The following is an 11794-nucleotide window of genomic DNA, read 5'->3' as shown; positions in this document are numbered from 1 at the left end:
AGTAAGTTTAAAGTCTAGATGTATGCCGAGATATTTGGAATTGTTTTTAGCAATATTTTTGTTATTTATATATAGTGGTGGACACTGATTTTTCTTGTAGTAAAGTTGACATGATTGTATTTAGCCTCATTTATTTCAATTTTCCATTTTTTTACCCAATTTTCTAGGTTTGCTAGGTCATTTTGTAGAATGTTGGAAGCTTCTACTGGATCTTGGTGAATTGCTAAGATGACGGTGTCGTCCGCAAAGGTTCCTATGACAGTGTGTGAAGACGTAGGAATATCTGATGTGAATAATACATATAGAATAGGACCCAGGACACTGCCTTGCGGAATTCTGGCCTTAATTGGGAATTTTTGAGAATATTCATCGTTCACTTTTACAATAAACTGTCTGCCATGAATATATGATTCGACCAGTCGATAGGACAGTGGAAGGATAGTGGAAAGATTTTAGATATTTTGAATAATAATCCATCATGCCAAACCTTGTCAAAGGCTTCGCTAACATCCAAGAATACTGAGAGACAGTATTGTTTTTGTTCTATTGCTAGATTTATCGAATGTGTTATTCTGTGTATTTGCTGAACTGTTGAGTGGCCTTGTCGAAAACCAAATTGGTGTGTCGGAATACAATCCTCATGGAGTACATACCTCCTTATTTATCCTTTCTAGTTCCTTTCCAAAGTATGAGTCTTTCTAGTACTTTTGACATGACTGGCAATAACCTGATTGGTCGATAAGATGAAATTTCATTTGGGGTTTTGCCTGGCTTTAGTATTAAAATTATTTCTGCCGTTTTGAGTTGCCTCGGCCAGTAGTTTAGTCTCAAGATAGCATTGAAAATGCACATTATGAATATGACTACTCTGCGTGGCAGTTCTTTTAGCAATTTGGAGGTTACTTTGTCGATCCCTGCGGAGATTTTCTTGGATATATTAAAATGAAACACTTATTTAACAATAACAAATTATATTACAAAAATTCAAATTTACTAATTTATCGCTTTAAAAGAACTTAGAATTACTTAGGTACATTCTACAACTAAAAGCTTCTTATCTTATATGGCAAGTAGAATTAAATTTACAATATTCTTATTTAGAATATATTCTACATAAAAAATATAGGTACATTAGGTATTTACAATTTACATTACCTAGAAATATAGTAATTATATTATTTTAGAGATAATATACGAACGAATAATATTTGTTTGGCAATCATTTTAATAAGAGAAAGAACAGACATTTACTTATTTAATATTAAGTAATAGTATATTATTCAACGAGCATGTAATGATGGCTATTACTCACGATGATGAAGTTTGCGACACGAGCCGTAGGCGAGTGTCGTAATTCATCAGAGTGAGTAATAGCCATTACATGCGAGTAGAATACTATACTTTTTCTACGACCTCTTTTTTTTTATTTTAATTAGTAAAAAATTTAATTATCAACTACTCGAGATTTAAATTATAATAATTTACAAAAATACCTAAATGCTATTTACCCCAGTACGTGGCTGAATAATTGGTTACCTACTATTACTAAATTCTTATTTATTGTAAAAATACAACTAGAAATAGTCAATATAAGTTCTATTCGTTTCCGAAAAATTATAAGCTTAAATTTGTACCTACTGTCAGTGAATCTAATAAATAGGAAATGGCTGTTGTCGGTGGACGTATTTCATTTATATAGTTATAATGTATATTTACATTTTACTATATATTATATAATAATATAACTATACATATGTTATAACATATTTAACACAATATAACTTGAATAACAAACACAATATTAGTTATAAATTCCAATTAACATAAACAAAATGCGCTAATGTCACTGTCACTAATTTAAATGATAAACGTCAAAATTTTTAGTAAACAAGATATAAACGTAAAAAATATCGCTGTGTCTAGGTACACGCTAACGTGTACGCAAATAAAAAAGTTAGGTACACGCGAATTAAATTTCATCAAGCTAGTGACGTCATTATTTAGCGTGCACAGTGACTGTATATTTTGGTACACGCTATTTTGATAAGTTTAGTGTTTGATAGAAAAATATTTGTTATTAAGGGAAGGGAAGCAGAACTATTCAGATATTTCAAACTTAATTGTAATAAATCAATGTGTACCTATATTGTATAAAAGTATAATATACTATAATATATTATTATATTCATACAGTGCTAGTCAAAAGTCCGTACCCCCCCTCGTATCTTTTGAACGGTTATACTTATAATAGTGAAATTTGGAGGAAGGAAATGAACGGACGTAGGCTTTTTAACTAGCCATGACAGGTGACGTAAAAGTGACAGATGACTTTACAGCGCCACTGTGACAGATTATTTTAAATGGTACCCTATGGTAAGCGATACCTCGTTTGATAGGTATTGAAAATACCCATTCAGCTATACTAATTTTGTTTGAGTTTAAGCTCATTTGGATGAATAAATGGAATAATATAAAATTGTAGTATCGCATTTAATTAATAAAAATTCAAACCTCCGCCTATGGTTGCTTGTCAAAAAGGTTGACGTTGACGTAAAAACTACTAGAGAGCTGAAAAATGTCAACTTTTTTGACAAAATAACCATGGGCGGACATTTGAATTTTTGATAATAATCAAATGCGAAACTACAAAGTTATATTTATTTCATTTATTCACCAAAATCAAAATCAACTTAAACCCAAAAAAATTAGTATGACTGAATAGGTATTTTCAATACCTTTCAAATGAGATGTCACTTGCCATAAGGTGCCATTTAAAATTATCTGTCACAGTGGCGCTGTAAAGTCATCTGTCACTATTACGTCACCTGTCATAACTAGTTAAGAAGCGTACGTCCGTTTATTTCCTCGCTCCAAATTTCACTATTATATGTAGAACCGTTCAAAAGATACGAGGGGGGTACGGACTTTTGACTAGCACTGTATATTATATATTAATATATTCAGGTTATCAAAATAAATATTCAGTTGACATGGCATGTATGTACAAAATACTGTTAAAATAATTTTTATACGTAAACGTAAGTTAATTATAACAGTTTATAAACATAAACCAATGCTGTTGTGTTTATTTCTATTTATACAGGGAGTTGAACTTGTTACGATTTTCATACAAAATTGGTTATAACTTTGTAAATACCCTGTATAACATACCCAACCTTTATATTTTTGTGATGGGGAAGTTAAGAAGATTTCGAACATAAAATAAAATATAGGGTGTTCCATTTAAAAAAACATAATTTTGGTCTGCCACTATGTTATCGAACGCCCTGTAACATTCTAATTAATTTTGTACTATGAAGCTCAAAGTTTGCTACAATTTTTGTTACTAAGTATTATTGCTATCTATAACTATAGCAGATCTACTTTTAATCACACTATCAATCGCCCTGTATATATTTTATCTTAAAACATCTGCTACCCTTAATCACGAATTTTTGTCTCATTTATCTTTTTCATACTGTTTTAAAATATTGTTAAACGCATTAAAAGAACTAAATAATGGTCCACACTCCATAATTAATTTAAAAACAAACACTAAAATAAGAAATAAATAAAAAAACAAACAAATAAAAATAAGAAATCTCTTTACTAATAAATATTAAAATGTAAACACAACGCGATTAGACAAATGTGAACCTCACTCTGACTGACGCTCGCGGTATTCTCAAGTTAGCGTGTACGCAAAAAACCAGTAACAGTGCACGCTAAATAGTGACGTCACTGACTTGATGACGTTTCGCGTGTACCTAACTTTTTTATTTGCGTACACGTTAGCGTGTACCTAGACACAGCGAAAAAATATACTGACATTGTTACAGTTAAAATTGCTTTAAAAATTTTTCGAAGTTAATTATTGGTATAAATTACAATAAATATTGTATTAAATAAACAAGTTTAAGTAATTTTATTTGCAGTTTATATACGATTAATATTAAAAGTGGCATGCGCCACTTGAATCTAACTTCAGCCCGTGAGTAATGACCCGTGAGTAATGAATTATTACTCACGGGTACAGTAATGGGTGCTATTGTCTATGAAAAAATAGCGAATAATGAGCATGTTATTAAACGGTCGTAGAAAAATATCTTTATTTCTAAATATTGACTGGATCATTAATATTTATATAACAATGAAAATATAACTTGTTCTATACAGTTACATGTTCTATACTTCTATACAGTATACATGTTCTATATAGTTTTTAAGTGGCTCTTCTAAGATGGTTTATAAAAACAATTTTAATTTGGAAAAAAACTTACACTGATGTAAAAAACTTCATCGTGTAAAATGGTATATGTATATATTTAAAACTTTTTAATAACAAATTTAAATTATCCAAATAGATTAAAATTTTAAAACGCTTTTGGTCTAGTCCTTGTTTCGAGTAGGGATCAGTATTTTCGTCATCATCATCAATGGCGTTATAACTCTTCGTGAGTCTTTGTCGCGTTCACTATTGCCTTTCATGTTTGTTCGGCCTGAGCCACTATATATTTCCCATTGTCTCACTCCCATTTTACCCAGATTCTCTCTGACTGCACCTTTCCACCTTTTTCTATTTCGTCCTACAGACCTCCTATCTGGTCTTTCACAAAACACATTGTTTATAAGGCAATTGTCGCCTATCATACCTATGTCCTGTTCATCTTAGTCTATTGACCTTTATACAGGGTGTTTGGTAAAGAATGGGCCATAGCCTAACCTTAGATTCCTGAGCTTAAAATAGTTCGATTTAAGCTAACTTATCTTAGTACAAAAGTTGATAATAACCTAAATACAGGGTGTCAAAGTTAAACTTTTATTTTATTTATTTTTTAATATTTCCTGATAGGCATGGGATAACAACACAAAATTTGGTAAGTGGTGCTGGTATTGTACAATCTACTAAATTATGTTAAACAAACGTTTCTGGCTACTACCAGAGGCGTACGACGGGGGAACGTGAATGGTTGACCCTTCTCAAATTCTACGCCACTGGCGGAATTGCTATTTGAGTGCAATTTTTTGATTCTCCAATACTTTCTATGTAAAAAACGTACTCTTCATTCGTAACCATAAAGCCATTAGTTTTCGAGATATTTGAAGCTAAAAACGAAGGAGCATAATACATTAATCAAAATAAGTGTGCCTTTTCATTCAAATATCTCGAAAACTAATGACTTTATCGTTACGAATGAGAAGTATGATATTTGCATAGAAAGTATTGGAGAATCTAAAAATTATGCTAAAATAGCAGTTTCGTCAGTGACGTAGAATTTGGGAAGGGTCAACCATTCTCTATCCCCTGTTGTACGCCTCTGGTAGTAGCCAGAAACGATTATTTAACATAATTTAGTAGGGTGTACAGTGCCTACAGTTTTTGTCAAGTATCACACAGATATGTCAAATTATTTTAAAGTATTCTTTTTTTTAAATAATTTATTCTTTATTTAAAACTTTAAGAATTCTGTGTGCCCGGTACTATAAAACTATTTGACATATCCTTATAGTACTTGGCAGAAAGTGTAGGTACTGTACACCCTACTAAATTATGTTAAATACTCGTTTGTGGTTAATACCAGAGGCGTACGACAGGGGAAAGTGAATGGTTGACCCTTCCCAAATTCTACGCCACTGATGAAACTGCTATTTTAGCATAATTTTTAGATTCGCCAATACTTTCTATTCAAATAATATACTCTTCATTCGTAACGATAAAGTCATTAGTTTTCGAGATATCTGAAGTTAAAAATGAAAAGGCACACTTATTTTGATTAAGTAATGTATTATGCTCCTTCGTTTTTAGCTTCAAATATCTCGAAATCTAATGGCTTTAGCTTTACGAATGAAGGGTATGTTTTTTACATAGAAAGTATTGGAGAATCAAAAAATTGCACTAAAATAGCAATTCCGCCAGTGGCGTAGAATTTGGGAAGGGTCAACCATTCATGTTCACCCGTCGTTTTGTTCAACACAATTTAGTATATTGTACAATGCCAGCACCACTTACCAAATTTCGTGTTGTTGTTTCATGCCTGTCAGGAAATATTCAAAAATAAATAAAATAAAAGTTTAACTTTGACACCCTGTATTTAGGTTATTATCAACTTTTTTACTAAGGTAAGTTAGCTTCTTCTTCTTCTTCTTAAAGTGCCTATTCGTTCCGGATGTTGGTGATCTATCTTGGCTATCTTGACTTTGTTTACCGCAGCGCGGAACAGTTCAGTGGTAGTCGTGTTATACCACTTACGTAAATTTTGAAGCCAGGAAATGCGTCTTCTTCCCGGTCCTATTTTACCATTTACCTTCCCTTGGAGAATCAGTTGGAGAAGGCCGTAACGTTCTTGATTTCTCATTACATGTCCTAGATATTCTAATTTTTTTGTTTTTATGGTTATGAGAATTTCACACTCTTTCCCCATTCTACGTAGGACTTCCACATTGGTAATTCTGTCAACCCAGGATATACGTAAGTTAGCTTAAATCAACCTATTTTAAAAATAAAAGATGGTTTTGCTTGTTTTTGATTCAGAGGGATGCACAATCGCTGGACAGCTGTTTCCACCATTTCGGGCTTTTTCAACAACGCTAGCGTGCACTCCTCTGAATCGAAAAACAGCTCAATCATCAATTTAAGGGGAATGTGAAAGATCATTCAAATTCCCATTGGGACGCGATCCAGCGACATCTCTTAACAAATTGAAGAGTCTCAGATGCAGAATTCACCATTAAAATGGTAAATAGTTATTTAAATCTGAGACCTTTCGTGTTGAAAGTTCTTTCTGGTACATCCTTAATCTGGGACTTTTACAATTTATAAGACCGCAGACGACGAATATAGAAAACAAAAAGGATTCCTTGCAATCACATTCCGTTTTCATTCGTTTCGGAAAAGGACAGAAGAGGAACTTTCTAATACTCCTGAAAAGCCTGAAAAAAAGCCTTGAAAAAGCCTGAAATGGTGGAAACAGCTGTCCAGCGATTGTGCATCCCTCTGAATCAAAAACAAGCAAAACCATCTTTTACTTTTCTATCTTTACTCAGATTTGAGTACTAGAAAGTTCCTCTTCTGTCATTTTCTGAGACGAATGAAAACGGAATGTGATTGCAAGGAATCCTTTTTGTTTTCTATATTCGTCGTCTGCGGTCTTATAAATTGTAAAAGATTAAGGATGTATCAGAAAGAACTTTCAACACGAAAAGTCTCAGATTTAAATAACTATTTACCATTTTAATGGTGAATTCTGCATTTGAGACTCTTCAATTTGTCAACCTGTTTAAACCTCAGGAATCTAAGGTTAAGCTATGGCCCATTCTTTACCAAACACCCTGTATACCTCACTAGATTTTCCTTTCCGAAGAGAGACTCTAACTCGTTGTGTATATCCATTCGCTTGTAACGCTATCTCCGCAATTTATTTACTCTTCTTTTTGTTAGCGTTTATGTTTCGCTTCCATACGTGACTGCTGGTCGTATATATCTGGATTTTTGCACCCCGTCAGAGAAGTTTTGACTACAGTAGATGTTGCATTGAAAAGAAAAATCTGTTTCGCCATTATTCGCATTTCAACATCAGGTTCTAATTTGTTGTTATTGGTGATTTTGTCCCTAGATATTATGTAAATTCTGTAATCACTTCGAAGTTATAATCGTTTATGTAATATTTTACCTTATCCGCTGTCGTTCTAGTTTTCAAATGACCATGTATTTTGTTTTGTCTTTATTTATTTTTAGAGCGATATACAGGGTGTTTCATTGGGAAACGGAAATACTTTAATCGTGAATAGAGGTCACCGAGGCGGTTCTAGGTATACTACATATTTTGCCCTACCGACTTTTATAACCGACTTACAGGGTGTTTTATCGATTTTGCCAATTTCTTTCCTAAAAAATAGCTTTAGAACCACCCTGTATATTTTTTTGATATTTGGTACACATGTGTCTCGCCCAAAACCCAAACGACCGACATGCTAATCACAAGAAAAATCCAGGTCCGGATTAAAAAAAAATTATGAAGTAAGTGTGACCTTAAAACAACACCCTGTATATAGAAATTCTGAAAATCTGTTTGCATATTTGAAAAGAGCACAAAAAACTAAGTCTAATCGTTCGCTTCAATTTTTCGGCCAGACAATTTTATGACTTTAATTTTGAAATTATATTGAATTTTTTAAGAACTTTTACATTAAAAAGCAGGTATTATTAACTTTTAATTATACATTATTAAAGCTATTGAATAAATACTCATTTTAAAATTAATCAATACTTATTTACCACATTGGAACGACCCAATTATTAGTCACAAGAAAAATCCAGGTCCGGATTAACAAAAAAACATAAAATAATTTTGACCTTGAAAAACACCCTGTATATTGCCATTCTCAAAATTTCTTTGCACATTTGAAAAGACCACAAAAATCTGAGTTTATCGGTTTGCTTTAATTTTTTGTGAAGGAAACTTAATTACTTTAATTTTGAAATTAAATATATTGATACTTTTAAGAACACTAAAATTAAAAAGCAGATTTTTAAAGCACTTTTAACAATGAATTATTAAAGTTATCTGATAAATACCCATTTAAAAAAAATACTTATTTACGACATTCGAACGACCCACTTACAAATCACAACAAAAATCCAGGTCCGGATTAACAAAACAATATCAAGTAATGTAACCTTGAAACAACACCCTGTATATTGAAATTTTCAAAATCCGTTTGCACATAGGTATTAGTCCTGTCGCCAGGGGGGTACAACGGCCTCCTTTATTCAGATGGACTTACCCAAGATTTTTTTATGTATTTTGACCCGTAGAACACGAATTTTTTGGGTAACAGTTGATCCGGATGTCGATAAATTTGTTATAAACAAAGAACTTGAGGAATTACATAACAGCGATTTCTCGCAAAACAAAACATTTTTTCGTATTTTTTGGGTCATTCTAAGCAAAAAATCTTTCTACAAGTTTTTTCGTAGGATTCATAGTTTTCGAGATAACCGCTGTTAAAATTTCAAAAAATCGAAAAATTGCAATTTTTGAACCCGAATAACTTTTGATTTAAATATAAAATAGCAATTCTGCTTACCAACTTTGAAAGTTCAAGTTAAATTATATCGGTTTTGATTATTTTCATTGCTAAAAATTAATTTTTTTATTGTCAAACAAACCTATAAACACATAGTGTTTCCCGTACCTAATACATGCGTTCTAATACATCCTACGTAGATATTTCCTCGCTTGCACTAGTACCTACTCTACCTACTTGTTCGATTTTAAATGAGAAATCATTGAAAACATCACTCACGCACTAGGTGTTTATTACTGTTTATAGCTTTGTTTAAGAATAAAAAAATTAATTTTTAGCAATGCAAATAATCAAAACCGATAGAATTTGACTTGAACTTTCAAATGCAGTAAGCAGAATTGCTATTTTATTTTTTAATCAAAAGTTATTCTGGTTCAAAAATTGCAATTTTTCGATTTTTTGGAAGTTCAACCGCGCTTATCTCGAAAACTATGCATCCTACGAAAAATCTTGCCAGAACATTTTTTGCTCAGAATGAACCAAAAAATACAAAAAAATATTTTGTTTTGCGAGAAATCGCTGTTATGTAATTCCTCAAGTTCTTTGTCTATAACAATCTTATCGACATCCGGATCAACTGTTACCCAAAAAATTCGTATTCTACGGGTCAAAATACATGAAAAAAACTTGGGTAAGTCCATCTGAATTAAGGAGGCCGTTGTACCCCCCCTGGCGACAGGACTATATGAAAAGAGCACAAAAAACTAAGTTTAATCGTTCGCTTCAATTTTTTGCCCAGACAATTTAATGAATTTAATTTTGAAATTATGTCGAAATTTTTAAGAACTCTGGGAACTCATAATAACAATTTCGATGTAATTTCAAAAGTAATGGCATTAAATTGTCTGCACAAAAAATTAAAGCGGGACATTAAACTTAGTTTTTCGTGCTCTCTTCAGGTGTGCAAACGTATTTTAAAAATTTCAATATACAGGGTGTTTTTTCAAGGTCACAATTACTTTGTATTTTGTTGTTAATACGGACCTGGATTTCTCTTGTGATTAGTAAGTGAGCCCTTCTAACGCAGTAAATAATAACTGATTATTTTTAAAATTAGTATTTATTCATTAACTTGAATGATTTATTATTAAAAGTGCTTTAAAAACCTGCTTATTAATTTCAGGGTTCTTAAAAATTTGAAAATATTTAATTTCAAAATTTAAGTTAATAAAGTTTTGCACAAAAATCAAAGTGAACCGATAAACTCGGATTTTTGTGGTCTTTTCAAATGTGCAAACAAATTTTGAAAATGTCAATATACAGGGTGTTGTTTCAAGGTCACAATTACTTTATGTTTTTTTGTTAATCCGTACCTGGATTTTTCTTGTGATTAATAATTGGGTCTTTCCAATGTGGTAAATAAGTCTTGATTCATTTTAAAATGAGCATTTATTCAATAACTTTAATAATTTATAATTAAAAGTTAATAATACCTGCTTTTTAATGTTGAGTTCTTAAAAAATTCAATATAATTTTAAAATTAAAGTCAAAAAATTGTCTGTCCGAAAAATCGAAGCGAACCATTACTTAGTTCTTTGTGCTCTTTTCAAATATGCAAACAGATTTTCAAAATTTCAATATACAGGGTGTTGTTTTAAGGTCACAATTACTTTATAATTTTTTGTTAATCCGGACCTGGATTTTTCTTGTGATTAGTATGTCGGTCGTTTGGGTTTTGAATGAGACAGATGTGTACCAAATATTAAAAAAATATACAGGGTGGTCTAAAGTTATGGCTTAGAAAAGAAATGAGCAAAATCGATAAAACACCCTGTAACTCGGATATAAAAGTCGGTAGGGCAAAATATTTAGTATACCTAGAACAGCCTCGGTGACCTCTATTTACCATTAAAGTATTTCCGTTTCCCAATGAAACACCCTGTATAATGCAGCTTGTTTAAAGCTCGAGAAAATATCCTTGAATTCTAATGTTAATTGTACTACCGCAACTACGTCATTGACAAAGGCCAGTAATATTTCTGCTCCCCGAGCAGCTGTCTGGTTTGATTTTTGGATAAATTTTTCGCATGACATTCTAAGGGCAGATTAAACAACAAAGGGGACAACGGATCTCCTTGCCTCAGTCCAGAATTAACACAGAAAGCATTTGATGTTTTCCCCCTATCTAACTTCTGCAAACGAGTTACACACATTTGCTTTACCACAAATGACCAGTGGAAATGGAAAGGAATGGAAGCTGATTCTAGAACAGTCCAAGGCCCTCATGGTTTGTAGAGCCAATGATGATGCTAAAATGGCTAGTACTGATGTTGATTATGATTATAGTTACTTTCGAGTATTCGTTACAAATCGTTACTTTTGTATAAAGTAATAATTTGCAGTATTCGTTACTTTGATTACTATGATTACTTTTGTTACTTTTGTATTTGAGTACCGGTAATCATATCTAATGTCCATCCCACCTTGACTTTACAGTATAGGGAACATAGGCAAAGCAGTCCTTATGGGAGTTTTTAGCGCGGTGATGCCGATTTTATAAAAAGAATTTGTATTCGAACATTAGAGAGATTAAATTAAAACTGTTTTAAAAAGGTAATCTGCAATTTTAGGATTCATATGCGGAATAACTACAATATATCAAATAAACTTAAATGGTTACGAAACCTAAAATTGTAGATAGTCTTTGTGAAACAGTTTTAATTTAATCTCTCTAATGTTCGATTATAAATTATTTTTGATAAAATCG

The sequence above is a fragment of the Diabrotica virgifera genome, chromosome 4 (genome assembly GCF_917563875.1).
Source record: "Diabrotica virgifera virgifera chromosome 4, PGI_DIABVI_V3a".
NCBI lineage: Eukaryota > Metazoa > Arthropoda > Insecta > Coleoptera > Chrysomelidae > Diabrotica > Diabrotica virgifera.
Note: the sequence above shows the minus strand (reverse complement) of the source record.